This window comes from Megalopta genalis, unplaced genomic scaffold (assembly GCF_051020955.1).
Source record: "Megalopta genalis isolate 19385.01 unplaced genomic scaffold, iyMegGena1_principal scaffold0700, whole genome shotgun sequence".
NCBI classification, from domain to species: domain Eukaryota; kingdom Metazoa; phylum Arthropoda; class Insecta; order Hymenoptera; family Halictidae; genus Megalopta; species Megalopta genalis.
In genome coordinates, this window is record NW_027476769.1 from 1 (window position 1) to 17,500 (window position 17,500).

Sequence of the window (17,500 nt, forward strand, 5' to 3'; positions counted from 1 at the left end):
TTTTTTCAATTTTCTGGAAAATCCTATCATTAGATTTTTTTAAAATACGATATTCTTGCTTAACTACGTTTTTACATAGGGATTAAGCATTTAGAACGAAATCTAATGTAGGAAAATGGTACTTTACTCTTGATCGGTACGTTGGGACTTTGAAAATATTCGGGCGTTCCAATCGCTCGTCTGTTGCATCATAGCGCGTCTCGGCGCAATCGACCGATTCGCTCGATCCATTATTTTCGATTTACGGCTAAAATAAATTTTTCTCATTTTATTCAATAACATATTCCTGCTTAAATAACTTTTTTACATAGGGATTAAGCATTTAGAACGATACATTGTTTAAAATAAGGGCACTTTACTCTTGATATTTTACGGTTTTTTTCAATTTTCTGAAAAATCCTATCATTAGATTTTTTTTAAAAATACGATATTCTTGCTTAACTAACGTTTCTACATAGGGATTAAGCATTTAGAACGAAATCTAATGTCAGAAAATGGCACTTTACTCTTGACATTTTTCGGTTTTTTCAATTTTCTGGGAAATCCTATCATTAGATTTTTTTAAAAATACGATATTCTTGCTTAACTAACGTTTTTACATAGGGATTAAGCATTTAGAACGAATCTAATGTAGGAAAAATGGTACTTTACTCTTGATCGGTACGTTGGGACTTTGAAAATATTCGGGCGTTCCAATCGCTCGTCTGTTGCATCATAGCGCGTCTCGGCGCAATCGACCGATTCGCTCGATCCATTATTTTCGATTTACGGCTAAAATAAATTTTTCTCATTTTATTCAATAACATATTCTTGCTTAATAACTTTTTTACATAGGGATTAAGCATTTAGAACGATACATTGTTTAAAATAAGGGCACTTTACTCTTGACATTTTACGGTTTTTTCAATTTTCTGAAAAATCCTATCATTAGATTTTTTTAAGAATACGATATTCTTGCTTAACTAACGTTTCTACATAGGGATTAAGCATTTAGAACGAAATCTAATGTCAGAAAATGGCACTTTACTCTTGACATTTTTCGGTTTTTTCAATTTTCTGGAAAATCCTATCATTAGATTTTTTAAAAATACGATATTCTTGCTTAACTAACGTTTTTACATAGGGATTAAGTATTTAGAACGAAATCTAATGTAGGAAAATGGTACTTTACTCTTGATCGGTACGTTGGGACTTTGAAAATATTCGGGCGTACGCGGCGCGCTCGGCGCTTCGAACAGCTCCGGTGTCCCCATTATTTTCGATTTACGGCTAAAATAAATTTTTCTAATTTTTTCAATAACATATTCCTGCTAAAATAACTTTTTTACATAGGGATTAAGCATTTAGAACGATACATTGTTTAAAATAAGGGCACTTTACTCTTGACATTTTACGGTTTTTTCAATTTTCTGAAAAATCCTATCATTAGATTTTTTTAAAAATACGATATTCTTGCTTAACTAACGTTTCTACATAGGGATTAAGCATTTAGAACGAAATCTAATGTCAGAAAATGGCACTTTACTCTTGACATTTTACGGTTTTTTTCAATTTTCTGGGAAATCCTATCATTAGATTTTTTTAAAAATACGATATTCTTGCTTAACTAACGTTTTTACATAGGGATTAAGCATTTAGAACGAAATCTAATGTAGGAAAATGGTACTTTACTCTTGATCGGTACGTTGGGACTTTGAAAATATTCGGGCGTTCCAATCGCTCGTCTGTTGCATCATAGCGCGTCTCGGCGCAATCGACCGATTCGCTCGATCCATTATTTTCGATTTACGGCTAAAATAAATTTTTCTCATTTTATTCAATAACATATTCCTGCTTAAATAACTTTTTTACATAGGGATTAAGCATTTAGAACGATACATTGTTTAAAATAAGGGCACTTTACTCTTGACATTTTACGGTTTTTTCAATTTCTGAAAAATCCTATCATTAGATTTTTTTAAAATACGATATTCTTGCTTAACTAACGTTTCTACATAGGGATTAAGCATTTAGAACGAAATCTAATGTCAGAAAATGGCACTTTACTCTTGACATTTTTCGGTTTTTTCAATTTTCTGGGAAATCCTATCATTAGATTTTTTTAAAAATACGATATTCTTGCTTAACTAACGTTTTTACATAGGGATTAAGCATTTAGAACGAAATCTAATGTAGGAAAATGGTACTTTACTCTTGATCGGTACGTTGGGACTTTGAAAATATTCGGGCGTTCCAATCGCTCGTCTGTTGCATCATAGCGCGTCTCGGCGCAATCGACCGATTCGCTCGATCAATTATTTTCGATTTACGGCTAAAATAAATTTTTCTCATTTTATTCATAACATATTCCTGCTTAAATAACTTTTTTACATAAGGATTAAGCATTTAGAACGATACATTGTTTAAAATAAGGGCACTTTACTCTTGACATTTTACGGTTTTTTCAATTTTCTGAAAAATCCTATCATTAGATTTTTTTAAAAATACGATATTCTTGCTTAACTAACGTTTCTACATAGGGATTAAACATTTAGAACGAAATCTAATGTCAGAAAATGGCACTTTACTCTTGACATTTTTCGGTTTTTTCAATTTTCTGGGAAATCCTATCATTAGATTTTTTTAAAAATACGATATTCTTGCTTAACTAACGTTTTTACATAGGGATTAAGCATTTAGAACGAAATCTAATGTAGGAAAATGGTACTTTACTCTTGATCGGTACGTTGGGACTTTGAAAATATTCGGGCGTTCCAATCGCTCGTCTGTTGCATCATAGCGCGTCTCGGCGCAATCGACCGATTCGCTCGATCCATTATTTTCGATTTACGGCTAAAATAAATTTTTCTAATTTTTTTCAATAACATATTCCTGCTTAAATAACTTTTTTACATAGGAATTAAGCATTTAGAACGATACATTGTTTAAAATAAGGGCACTTTACTCTTGACATTTTACGGTTTTTTCAATTTTCTGAAAAATCCTATCATTAGATTTTTTTTAAAAATACGATATTCTTGCTTAACTAACGTTTCTACATAGGGATTAAGCATTTAGAACGAAATCTAATGTCAGAAAAATGGCACTTTACTCTTGACATTTTTCGGTTTTTTCAATTTTCTGGGAAATCCTATCATTAGATTTTTTTAAAAATACGATATTCTTGCTTAACTAACGTTTTTACATAGGGATTAAGCATTTAGAACGAAATCTAATGTAGGAAAATGGTACTTTACTCTTGATCGGTACGTTGGGACTTTGAAAATATTCGGGCGTTCCAATCGCTCGTCTGTTGCATCATAGCGCGTCTCGGCGCAATCGACCGATTCGCTCGATCCATTATTTTCGATTTACGGCTAAAATAAATGTTTCTCATTTTATTCAATAACATATTCCTGCTTAAATAACTTTTTTACATATGGATTAAGCATTTAGAACGATACATTGTTTAAAATAAGGGCACTTTACTCTTGACATTTTACGGTTTTTTCAATTTTCTGAAAAATCCTATCATTAGATTTTTTTAAAAATACGATATTCTTGCTTAACTAACGTTTCTACATAGGGATTAAGCATTTAGAACGAAATCTAATGTCAGAAAATGGCACCTTTACTCTTGACATTTTTCGGTTTTTTCAATTTTCTGGGAAATCCTATCATTAGATTTTTTTAAAAATACGATATTCTTGCTTAACTAACGTTTTTTACATAGGGATTAAGCATTTAGAACGAAATCTAATGTAGGAAAATGGTACTTTACTCTTGATCGGTACGTTGGGACTTTGAAAATATTCGGGCGTTCCAATCGCTCGTCTGTTGCATCATAGCGCGTCTCGGCGCAATCGACCGATTCGCTCGATCCATTATTTTCGATTTACGGCTAAAATAAATTTTTCTCATTTTATTCAATAACATATTCTTGCTTAAATAACTTTTTTACATAGGGATTAAGCATTTAGAACGATACATTGTTTAAAATAAGGGCACTTTACTCTTGACATTTTACGGTTTTTTCAATTTTCTGAAAAATCCTATCATTAGATTTTTTTAAGAATACGATATTCTTGCTTAACTAACGTTTCTACATAGGGATTAAGCATTTAGAACGAAATCTAATGTCAGAAAATGGCACTTTACTCTTGACATTTTTCGGTTTTTTCAATTTTCTGGGAAATCCTATCATTAGATTTTTTTAAAAATACGATATTCTTGCTTAACTAACGTTTTTACATAGGGATTAAGCATTTAGAACGAAATCTAATGTAGGAAAATGGTACTTTACTCTTGATCGGTACGTTGGGACTTTGAAAATATTCGGGCGTTCCAATCGCTCGTCTGTTGCATCATAGCGCGTCTCGGCGCAATCGACCGATTCGCTCGATCCATTATTTTCGATTTACGGCTAAAATAAATTTTTCTCATTTTATTCAATAACATATTCTTGCTTAAATAACTTTTTTACATAGGGATTAAGCATTTAGAACGATACATTGTTTAAAATAAGGGCACTTTACTCTTGACATTTTACGGTTTTTTCAATTTTCTGAAAAATCCTATCATTAGATTTTTTTAAGAATACGATATTCTTGCTTAACTAACGTTTCTACATAGGGATTAAGCATTTAGAACGAAATCTAATGTCAGAAAATGGCACTTTACTCTTGACATTTTCGGTTTTTTCAATTTTCTGGAAAATCCTATCATTAGATTTTTTTTAAAAATACGATATTCTTGCTTAACTAACGTTTTTACATAGGGATTAAGTATTTAGAACGAAATCTAATGTAGGAAAATGGTACTTTACTCTTGATCGGTACGTTGGGACTTTGAAAATATTCGGGCGTACGCGGCGCGCTCGGCGCTTCGAACAGCTCCGTGTCCCCATTATTTTCGATTTACGGCTAAAATAAATTTTTCTAATTTTTTTCAATAACATATTCCTGCTAAAATAACTTTTTTACATAGGGATTAAGCATTTAGAACGATACATTGTTTAAAATAAGGGCACTTTACTCTTGATATTTTACGGTTTTTTCAATTTTCTGAAAAATCCTATCATTAGATTTTTTTAAAAATACGATATTCTTGCTTAACTAACGTTTCTACATAGGGATTAAGCATTTAGAACGAAATCTAATGTCAGAAAATGGCACTTTACTCTTGACATTTTTCGGTTTTTTCAATTTTCTGAAAATCCTATCATTAGATTTTTTTAAAAATACGATATTCTTGCTTAACTAACGTTTTTACATAGGGATTAAGCATTTAGAACGAAATCTAATGTAGGAAAATGGTTCTTTACTCTTGATCGGTACGTTGGGACTTTGAAAATATTCGGGCGTTCCAATCGCTCGTCTGTTGCATCATAGCGCGTCTCGGCGCAATCGACCGATTCGCTCGATCCATTATTTTCGATTTACGGCTAAAATAAATTTTTCTCATTTTATTCAATAACATATTCCTGCTTAAATAACTTTTTTACATAGGGATTAAGCATTTAGAACGATACATTGTTTAAAATAAGGGCACTTTACTCTTGATATTTTACGGTTTTTTCAATTTTCTGAAAAATCCTATCATTAGATTTTTTTTAAAAATACGATATTCTTGCTTAACTAACGTTTCTACATAGGGATTAAGCATTTAGAACGAAATCTAATGTCAGAAAATGGCACTTTACTCTTGACATTTTTCGGTTTTTCAATTTTCTGGGAAATCCTATCATTAGATTTTTTTAAAAATACGATATTCTTGCTTAACTAACGTTTTTACATAGGGATTAAGCATTTAGAACGAAATCTAATGTAGGAAAATGGTACTTTACTCTTGATCGGTACGTTGGGACTTTGGAAAATATTCGGGCGTTCCAATCGCTCGTCTGTTGCATCATAGCGCGTCTCGGCGCAATCGACCGATTCGCTCGATCCATTATTTTCGATTTACGGCTAAAATAAATTTTTCTCATTTTATTCAATAACATATTCTTGCTTAAATAACTTTTTTACATAGGGATTAAGCATTTAGAACGATACATTGTTTAAAATAAGGGCACTTTACTCTTGACATTTTACGGTTTTTTCAATTTTCTGAAAAATCCTATCATTAGATTTTTTTAAGAATACGATATTCTTGCTTAACTAACGTTTCTACATAGGGATTAAGCATTTAGAACGAAATCTAATGTCAGAAAATGGCACTTTACTCTTGACATTTTTCGGTTTTTTCAATTTTCTGGAAAATCCTATCATTAGATTTTTTTAAAAATACGATATTCTTGCTTAACTAACGTTTTTACATAGGGATTAAGTATTTAGAACGAAATCTAATGTAGGAAAATGGTACTTTACTCTTGATCGGTACGTTGGGACTTTGAAAATATTCGGGCGTACGCGGCGCGCTCGGCGCTTCGAACAGCTCCGGTGTCCCCATTATTTTCGATTTACGGCTAAAATAAATTTTTCTAATTTTTTTCAATAACATATTCCTGCTAAAATAACTTTTTTACATAGGGATTAAGCATTTAGAACGATACATTGTTTAAAATAAGGGCACTTTACTCTTGATATTTTACGGTTTTTTCAATTTTCTGAAAAATCCTATCATTAGATTTTTTTAAAAATACGATATTCTTGCTTAACTAACGTTTCTACATAGGGATTAAGCATTTAGAACGAAATCTAATGTCAGAAAATGGCACTTTACTCTTGACATTTTTCGGTTTTTTCAATTTTCTGGGAAATCCTATCATTAGATTTTTTTAAAAATACGATATTCTTGCTTAACTAACGTTTTTACATAGGGATTAAGCATTTAGAACGAAATCTAATGTAGGAAAATGGTACTTTACTCTTGATCGGTACGTTGGGACTTTGAAAATATTCGGGCGTTCCAATCGCTCGTCTGTTGCATCATAGCGCGTCTCGGCGCAATCGACCGATTCGCTCGATCCATTATTTTCGATTACGGCTAAAATAATTTTTCTCATTTTATTCAATAACATATTCCTGCTTAAATAACTTTTTTACATAGGGATTAAGCATTTAGAACGATACATTGTTTAAAATAAGGGCACTTTACTCTTGACATTTTACGGTTTTTTCAATTTTCTGAAAAATCCTATCATTAGATTTTTTTAAAAATACGATATTCTTGCTTAACTAACGTTTCTACATAGGGATTAAGCATTTAGAACGAAATCTAATGTCAGAAAATGGCACTTTACTCTTGACATTTTTCGGTTTTTTCAATTTTCTGGAAAATCCTATCATTAGATTTTTTTAAAAATACGATATTCTTGCTTAACTAACGTTTTTACATAGGGATTAAGCATTTAGAACGAAATCTAATGTAGGAAAATGGTACTTTACTCTTGATCGGTACGTTGGGACTTTGAAAATATTCGGGCGTTCCAATCGCTCGTCTGTTGCATCATAGCGCGTCTCGGCGCAATCGACCGATTCGCTCGATCCATTATTTTCGATTTACGGCTAAAATAAATTTTTCTCATTTTATTCAATAACATATTCCTGCTTAAATAACTTTTTTACATAGGGATTAAGCATTTAGAACGATACATTGTTTAAAATAAGGGCACTTTACTCTTGATATTTTACGGTTTTTTCAATTTTCTGAAAAATCCTATCATTAGATTTTTTTTAAAAATACGATATTCTTGCTTAACTAACGTTTCTACATAGGGATTAAGCATTTAGAACGAAATCTAATGTCAGAAAATGGCACTTTACTCTTGACATTTTTCGGTTTTTTCAATTTTCTGGGAAATCCTATCATTAGATTTTTTTAAAAATACGATATTCTTGCTTAACTAACGTTTTTACATAGGGATTAAGCATTTAGAACGAAATCTAATGTAGGAAAATGGTACTTTACTCTTGATCGGTACGTTGGGACTTTGAAAATATTCGGGCGTTCCAATCGCTCGTCTGTTGCATCATAGCGCGTCTCGGCGCAATCGACCGATTCGCTCGATCCATTATTTTCGATTTACGGCTAAAATAAATTTTTCTCATTTTATTCAATAACATATTCTTGCTTAAATAACTTTTTTACATAGGGATTAAGCATTTAGAACGATACATTGTTTAAAATAAGGGCACTTTACTCTTGACATTTTACGGTTTTTTCAATTTTCTGAAAAATCCTATCATTAGATTTTTTTAAGAATACGATATTCTTGCTTAACTAACGTTTCTACATAGGGATTAAGCATTTAGAACGAAATCTAATGTCAGAAAATGGCACTTTACTCTTGACATTTTTCGGTTTTTTCAATTTTCTGGAAAATCCTATCATTAGATTTTTTTAAAAATACGATATTCTTGCTTAACTAACGTTTTTACATAGGGATTAAGTATTTAGAACGAAATCTAATGTAGGAAAATGGTACTTTACTCTTGATCGGTACGTTGGGACTTTGAAAATATTCGGGCGTACGCGGCGCGCTCGGCGCTTCGAACAGCTCCGGTGTCCCCATTATTTTCGATTTACGGCTAAAATAAATTTTTCTAATTTTTTTCAATAACATATTCCTGCTAAAATAACTTTTTTACATAGGGATTAAGCATTTAGAACGATACATTGTTTAAAATAAGGGCACTTTACTCTTGACATTTTACGGTTTTTTCAATTTTCTGAAAAATCCTATCATTAGATTTTTTTAAAAATACGATATTCTTGCTTAACTAACGTTTCTACATAGGGATTAAGCATTTAGAACGAAATCTAATGTCAGAAAATGGCACTTTACTCTTGACATTTTACGGTTTTTTCAATTTTCTGGGAAATCCTATCATTAGATTTTTTTAAAAATACGATATTCTTGCTTAACTAACGTTTTTACATAGGGATTAAGCATTTAGAACGAAATCTAATGTAGGAAAATGGTACTTTACTCTTGATCGGTACGTTGGGACTTTGAAAATATTCGGGCGTTCCAATCGCTCGTCTGTTGCATCATAGCGCGTCTCGGCGCAATCGACCGATTCGCTCGATCCATTATTTTCGATTTACGGCTAAAATAAATTTTTCTCATTTTATTCAATAACATATTCCTGCTTAAATAACTTTTTTACATAGGGATTAAGCATTTAGAACGATACATTGTTTAAAATAAGGGCACTTTACTCTTGACATTTTACGGTTTTTTCAATTTTCTGAAAAATCCTATCATTAGATTTTTTTAAAAATACGATATTCTTGCTTAACTAACGTTTCTACATAGGGATTAAGCATTTAGAACGAAATCTAATGTCAGAAAATGGCACTTTACTCTTGACATTTTTCGGTTTTTTCAATTTTCTGGGAAATCCTATCATTAGATTTTTTTAAAAATACGATATTCTTGCTTAACTAACGTTTTTACATAGGGATTAAGCATTTAGAACGAAATCTAATGTAGGAAAATGGTACTTTACTCTTGATCGGTACGTTGGGACTTTGAAAATATTCGGGCGTTCCAATCGCTCGTCTGTTGCATCATAGCGCGTCTCGGCGCAATCGACCGATTCGCTCGATCAATTATTTTCGATTTACGGCTAAAATAAATTTTTCTCATTTTATTCAATAACATATTCCTGCTTAAATAACTTTTTTACATATGGATTAAGCATTTAGAACGATACATTGTTTAAAATAAGGGCACTTTACTCTTGACATTTTACGGTTTTTTCAATTTTCTGAAAAATCCTATCATTAGATTTTTTTAAAAATACGATATTCTTGCTTAACTAACGTTTCTACATAGGGATTAAACATTTAGAACGAAATCTAATGTCAGAAAATGGCACTTTACTCTTGACATTTTTCGGTTTTTTCAATTTTCTGGGAAATCCTATCATTAGATTTTTTTAAAAATACGATATTCTTGCTTAACTAACGTTTTTACATAGGGATTAAGCATTTAGAACGAAATCTAATGTAGGAAAATGGTACTTTACTCTTGATCGGTACGTTGGGACTTTGAAAATATTCGGGCGTTCCAATCGCTCGTCTGTTGCATCATAGCGCGTCTCGGCGCAATCGACCGATTCGCTCGATCCATTATTTTCGATTTACGGCTAAAATAAATTTTTCTAATTTTTTTCAATAACATATTCCTGCTTAAATAACTTTTTTACATAGGAATTAAGCATTTAGAACGATACATTGTTTAAAATAAGGGCACTTTACTCTTGACATTTTACGGTTTTTTCAATTTTCTGAAAAATCCTATCATTAGATTTTTTTAAAAATACGATATTCTTGCTTAACTAACGTTTCTACATAGGGATTAAGCATTTAGAACGAAATCTAATGTCAGAAAATGGCACTTTACTCTTGACATTTTTCGGTTTTTTCAATTTTCTGGGAAATCCTATCATTAGATTTTTTTAAAAATACGATATTCTTGCTTAACTAACGTTTTTACATAGGGATTAAGCATTTAGAACGAAATCTAATGTAGGAAAATGGTACTTTACTCTTGATCGGTACGTTGGGACTTTGAAAATATTCGGGCGTTCCAATCGCTCGTCTGTTGCATCATAGCGCGTCTCGGCGCAATCGACCGATTCGCTCGATCCATTATTTTCGATTTACGGCTAAAATAAATTTTTCTCATTTTATTCAATAACATATTCCTGCTTAAATAACTTTTTTACATATGGATTAAGCATTTAGAACGATACATTGTTTAAAATAAGGGCACTTTACTCTTGACATTTTACGGTTTTTTCAATTTTCTGAAAAATCCTATCATTAGATTTTTTTAAAAATACGATATTCTTGCTTAACTAACGTTTCTACATAGGGATTAAGCATTTAGAACGAAATCTAATGTCAGAAAATGGCACTTTACTCTTGACATTTTTCGGTTTTTTCAATTTTCTGGGAAATCCTATCATTAGATTTTTTTAAAAATACGATATTCTTGCTTAACTAACGTTTTTACATAGGGATTAAGCATTTAGAACGAAATCTAATGTAGGAAAATGGTACTTTACTCTTGATCGGTACGTTGGGACTTTGAAAATATTCGGGCGTTCCAATCGCTCGTCTGTTGCATCATAGCGCGTCTCGGCGCAATCGACCGATTCGCTCGATCCATTATTTTCGATTTACGGCTAAAATAAATTTTTCTCATTTTATTCAATAACATATTCTTGCTTAAATAACTTTTTTACATAGGGATTAAGCATTTAGAACGATACATTGTTTAAAATAAGGGCACTTTACTCTTGACATTTTACGGTTTTTTCAATTTTCTGAAAAATCCTATCATTAGATTTTTTTAAGAATACGATATTCTTGCTTAACTAACGTTTCTACATAGGGATTAAGCATTTAGAACGAAATCTAATGTCAGAAAATGGCACTTTACTCTTGACATTTTTCGGTTTTTTCAATTTTCTGGAAAATCCTATCATTAGATTTTTTTAAAAATACGATATTCTTGCTTAACTAACGTTTTTACATAGGGATTAAGCATTTAGAACGAAATCTAATGTAGGAAAATGGTACTTTACTCTTGATCGGTACGTTGGGACTTTGAAAATATTCGGGCGTACGCGGCGCGCTCGGCGCTTCGAACAGCTCCGGTGTCCCCATTATTTTCGATTTACGGCTAAAATAAATTTTTCTAATTTTTTTCAATAACATATTCCTGCTAAAATAACTTTTTTACATAGGGATTAAGCATTTAGAACGATACATTGTTTAAAATAAGGGCACTTTACTCTTGACATTTTACGGTTTTTTCAATTTTCTGAAAAATCCTATCATTAGATTTTTTTAAAAATACGATATTCTTGCTTAACTAACGTTTCTACATAGGGATTAAGCATTTAGAACGAAATCTAATGTCAGAAAATGGCACTTTACTCTTGACATTTTACGGTTTTTTCAATTTTCTGGGAAATCCTATCATTAGATTTTTTTAAAAATACGATATTCTTGCTTAACTAACGTTTTTACATAGGGATTAAGCATTTAGAACGAAATCTAATGTAGGAAAATGGTACTTTACTCTTGATCGGTACGTTGGGACTTGGAAAATATTCGGCCGTACGCGGCGCGTCTCGGCGCTTCGAACAGCTCCGGTGTCCCCATTATTTTCGATTTACGGCTAAAATAAATTTTTCTAATTTTTTTCAATTACATATTCTTGCTTAGATAACTTTTTTACATAGGGATTAAGCATTTAGAACGACATATTGTTTAAAATAATGGTACTTTACTCTTGTGATTTTTCGGTTTTTTTTGATTATTTGGAAAAATAAATTTTTGTAATTTTTTTAAATACGATATTCGTGATCAGTGAACGATTTCACATATGGATTAAGCATTTAGAATCGTGCGGAAGCGTTATTAAAAAAGTTTACTCGATGCGATGGGACTTTGAAAAGTTTGTGAAAATTTTCATATTGGGAAAAAATGTGTAATTTTTTGTCTAGTTTACGGTAGTGTAATTTATTTTAATGTTTACTATAAATTTTTTTTTCGTTCGTTCACGCGCTATGTTACAACAGCACGGCCGGGCGGTCTGTTGCCGCGGCGGTTTACACTCATAAGCGCGCGTGCTATTCGGCCGGCGGCGCCGGCGTCCTTGCCGGCCGTTCGGTATCTATAAGAGATACACGGTCCGTGCGAGGCGGACGGAGCAGAGCGGGTTTTGGGCCAATTCTACGATCTCGGTCGAGAAGCTGTCTCAGAGCTCCTTCGGGGCTTCGGTCCTGACTGTTTCGTGCCGTTTACGTTACGGACTTTTCTCCACACAGCGTGGCCACGGGTCGGTGTCTTTGACCGAATGGCCCATATGTGGCAAGCCCTACGGGGTTGGTTACCCGTATGCACTTTGTATGTATACTCGTACTCACTGAGCAATCGACTCTTCTGTCCGAGCGATGGAAAAATTTTTTAAAATGCATCTGTAAGATTTGGAAGCAAATCGTACCAATTGAAAACTGTGGCTAAAATGAATAGCCCAGTGGAGAGAGAAAACTATCAAAAAACTGATTTTTTAAATCAAGAGGTGTCAGAAATCGAAATGCCTAGCGCGAGCGGAAGAACACGCTTTCTCGCCAGTCCAGCATGTGTCCTGTCCGTTCTTCCTCGGCTTGCCGATTTTGCCCAGATCAGAGGTTTCGTGCTTCCGGCGGTCAGAAGATCAGCGTGAGCGTACGCGCTTCCACGACTATGGCATCACCCATGTACTTTTTCCTTTGAATATATTTGAGTACATAAAAAATATTAAAACATATAGAGAGAACTGTGTCTTGGATCTTAAAAATTTGTCAATAGCGATGATATATTATTACTTAACTTGAAGTATTTGTACGTTTTAGCTGGGACGTACATTTATCTTACAAGATGTTAATAGCGAGACTCTTGAAGATAAAATTATCTTGTGATTTTATGAAGGCAAAGATAGAAACGTACGAAGCTGGCGTACGTAGAAAAATGTGATTTTACGATAGAACAAAAATATAATACGTACGTTTTTGGGCGTACGGTAAAATATCTGTATGGTAGAAAAATGAAAGAAATTGAGCGTTAAAGAAGATATGTTACAAGCGCGGAATGTGGCAAAACTTGTACATATTTGAAAGAGAAAAGTGGTGTGTCGACCTGACATATATATATGAAACAGGCGACGATGGAAAAGGATTTAAATTTTGTCCATTTTATATATACATATTGTATAGTTCCCTGGTTGATCCTGCCAGTAGTCATATGCTTGTCTCAAAGATTAAGCCATGCATGTCTCAGTACATGCCGTATTAAGGTGAAACCGCGAATGGCTCATTAAATCAGTTATGGTTTCTTAGATCGTACTAAAATTTACTTGGATAACTGTGGTAATTCTAGAGCTAATACATGCAAAACAGAGTTCCGACCAGAGATGGTAGGAACGCTTTTATTAGATCAAAACCAATCGGTGGCGGGTGTTTACACTCGTCCATCGTTTGCTTTGGTGACTCTGAATAACTTTGTGCTGATCGCATGGTCTTATAGCACCGGCGACGCATCTTTCAAATGTCTGCCTTATCAACTGTCGATGGTAGGTTCTGCGCCTACCATGGTTGTAACGGGTAACGGGGAATCAGGGTTCGATTCCGGAGAGGGAGCCTGAGAAACGGCTACCACATCCAAGGAAGGCAGCAGGCGCGCAAATTACCCACTCCCGGCACGGGGAGGTAGTGACGAAAAATAACGATACGGGACTCATCCGAGGCCCCGTAATCGGAATGAGTACACTTTAAATCCTTTAACGAGGATCCATTGGAGGGCAAGTCTGGTGCCAGCAGCCGCGGTAATTCCAGCTCCAATAGCGTATATTAAAGTTGTTGCGGTTAAAAAGCTCGTAGTTGAATCTGTGTGTCACAGTGTCGGTTCATCGCTCGCGGTGTTTAACTGGCATTATGTGGTACGTCCTACCGGTGGGCTTTGCTCTTCACGGGGCGGTCCAACTAATATCCCATCGCGGTGCTCTTCACTGAGTGTCGAGGTGGGCCGGTACGTTTACTTTGAACAAATTAGAGTGCTCAAAGCAGGCTACCTTCGCCTGAATACTGTGTGCATGGAATAATGGAATAGGACCTCGGTTCTATTTTGTTGGTTTTCGGAACCCCGAGGTAATGATTAATAGGGACAGATGGGGGCATTCGTATTGCGACGTTAGAGGTGAAATTCTTGGATCGTCGCAAGACGGACAGAAGCGAAAGCATTTGCCAAAAATGTTTTCATTAATCAAGAACGAAAGTTAGAGGTTCGAAGGCGATCAGATACCGCCCTAGTTCTAACCATAAACGATGCCAGCTAGCGATCCGCCGAAGTTCCTACGATGACTCGGCGGGCAGCTTCCGGGAAACCAAAGCTTTTGGGTTCCGGGGGAAGTATGGTTGCAAAGCTGAAACTTAAAGGAATTGACGGAAGGGCACCACCAGGAGTGGAGCCTGCGGCTTAATTTGACTCAACACGGGAAACCTCACCAGGCCCGGACACCGGAAGGATTGACAGATTGATAGCTCTTTCTTGATTCGGTGGGTGGTGGTGCATGGCCGTTCTTAGTTGGTGGAGCGATTTGTCTGGTTAATTCCGATAACGAACGAGACTCTAGCCTGCTAAATAGACGTAATTATGGTATCTCGAAGGCTCTCGGCTTCTGCCGGTGGGGTTTTTACTACCAACGTACAAACAAATCTTCTTAGAGGGACAGGCGGCTTCTAGCCGCACGAGATTGAGCAATAACAGGTCTGTGATGCCCTTAGATGTTCTGGGCCGCACGCGCGCTACACTGAAGGAATCAGCGTGTGTTCCCTGGCCGAAAGGCCCGGGTAACCCGCTGAACCTCCTTCGTGCTAGGGATTGGGGCTTGCAATTATTCCCCATGAACGAGGAATTCCCAGTAAGCGCGAGTCATAAGCTCGCGTTGATTACGTCCCTGCCCTTTGTACACACCGCCCGTCGCTACTACCGATTGAATGATTTAGTGAGGTCTTCGGACTGGTGCGCGGCAATGTTTCGGCATTGCCGATGATGCCGGGAAGATGACCAAACTTGATTATTTAGAGGAAGTAAAAGTCGTAACAAGGTTTCCGTAGGTGAACCTGCGGAAGGATCATTACAATGTTCCAATATATCTCAAAGAGAGAGGAGAGGAGGAGAGAAAATGAATTCGATTAGTTTGTGGATAAGAATTCATATAAAAAAAAAAGATATTGTTGAGCCCGCCAGATCATTCGTGCGTGATTTACACGGCCAGACGTGTGTACTACACGTATTAGGCCTTTGATCTGCGTTGCGTAGGCCACAACAAATCTTTCAAAGAGAGAGAGATATATGTGTTGTTGGGGTTTGTGATTATGAAGGTGCCCCAACGCACAAAAATATATAAAAATGTACAAAGTTGGGATGTGGTGTGGTGGAGAAGAGTTGGGCCCGACCAGATCATTCGTGCGTGATTTACACGGCAGACGTGTGTACTACACGTATTAGGCCTTTGATCTGCGTTGCGTAGGCCATCTTCCTTCCAAGACACACACGTGTTGGGGTTTGTGTGATTTTATGATAGTGCCTCAACACGGAAAAATAAGCGTACGAGAAGAGTTGGGCCCGACCAGATCATTCGTGCGTGATTTATACACGGCCAGACGCGTATTATATTACACGTATTAGGCCTTTGATCTGCGTTGCGTAGGCCATCTTCTCGATAGAGAGAAAGCCAATGTATTCTTTTTTCTTTCTTTACACACACACACACAGTTGTAGTAGGACAGGGAGGGATGCGAGCGTGCTAATCACGCTTCCTCAAGTCTTCGCTGTGGTGTAAAAAAAAAAGAAAAAAAGGAATCGTTGGGAAAGTCCAAAGGACGAAAATATCGGGCAGTCTGAAGATAACTTAATGCTCGTTTACATTGGTATCAAGAGAGACCGGCTTGTGTAGCTCGTTTCAATGCTGTGTCGTTGTCATTGACACCCTACTCTGTTGCGCGCTAGTGGCAGCATGAGCGTGGGACGTATATATATATGACACCCAGCTAGAGCCGGCCGTGAGTCCGTCCGGTGTAAATAACGACGAAAGGAGAGAGAAACTTTTCGAATCCAGTATCGGGTTGATAATTGTCCAGTTTGAATATCCATATCCCCGTCGTTTTTGGAGGTGATATACTCTCTGTGTTTCTTCGATAGAAGGCTTTTCAATGTTCTATTCGCTCCGACCGTCGAACTTGCAAGAAAACAGTGGTTTTGGATTTGCTCGTACATATATATATGGTTTCGACGGAAATATCTCGTTCTTTAAGGGACAATTATGTCGTTGTACGACGACTCCCGAATCTCCTTCGCGCGCTGGTTGGAGCTCTTCGGGTATCGGCTTGTTCCGAAATATAACACAAAAATGTGGTGGATAGCAAATACACATTATATATATGAGAGAATAAAAGGGAAAAATTACCCTGAACGGTGGATCACTTGGCTCGTGGGTCGATGAAGAACGCAGCTAATTGCGCGTCAACGTGTGAACTGCAGGACACATGAACATCGACATTTCGAACGCACATTGCGGTCCACGGATACAATTCCTGGACCACGCCTGGCTGAGGGTCGTTTACGTACTTATAAACTGCTTGCGTTGATGGCACTTGTTGCCTATATACGTACGAGCGAATGATGGGCGCTTCGTCGGCGTTTGTCGCGGTCCTATGAATATTGAGAAATTTTACGTACGTCTAACAGTCTTCGAGAGAGATGGAAATCGTGTTCGAACTAGCGTGAGTGTGGAAGGCGGTGTCGTGTGTCGTATATGTTTTATATACGTCCGCCCGTCTGAAACACCGCTTCGAAGCGGTGACAAAATCTTTTTCGGGACGATTCGTATCCGTAGAACTATCGAGATTTCACTGGTACATTTTCAACGCGCTCCCGACGTCGCCTGAAATGAAACGAGATGGGTTTAACCCACGAAAGCGTACTACACGAGTCTGTCCTATGTGAAGACTGTGTA

At 35.7% G+C, this 17,500-nt stretch overlaps 2 non-coding genes across 2 annotated transcripts; both read left to right on the forward strand.

Annotated features, from left to right (window-relative positions):
• The first annotated feature begins 13,701 nt into the window (after positions 1 to 13,701).
• Positions 13,702 to 15,622, forward strand: LOC143263533 (small subunit ribosomal RNA). Its single transcript, XR_013036949.1, has one exon. It is a non-coding gene; the product is annotated as a small subunit ribosomal RNA (ribosomal RNA).
• Positions 15,623 to 16,948: 1,326 nt separating this feature from the next.
• LOC143263523 (5.8S ribosomal RNA) lies at positions 16,949 to 17,103 on the forward strand. The gene has a single exon (XR_013036942.1). It is a non-coding gene; the product is annotated as a 5.8S ribosomal RNA (ribosomal RNA).
• Positions 17,104 to 17,500: the final 397 nt, after the last annotated feature.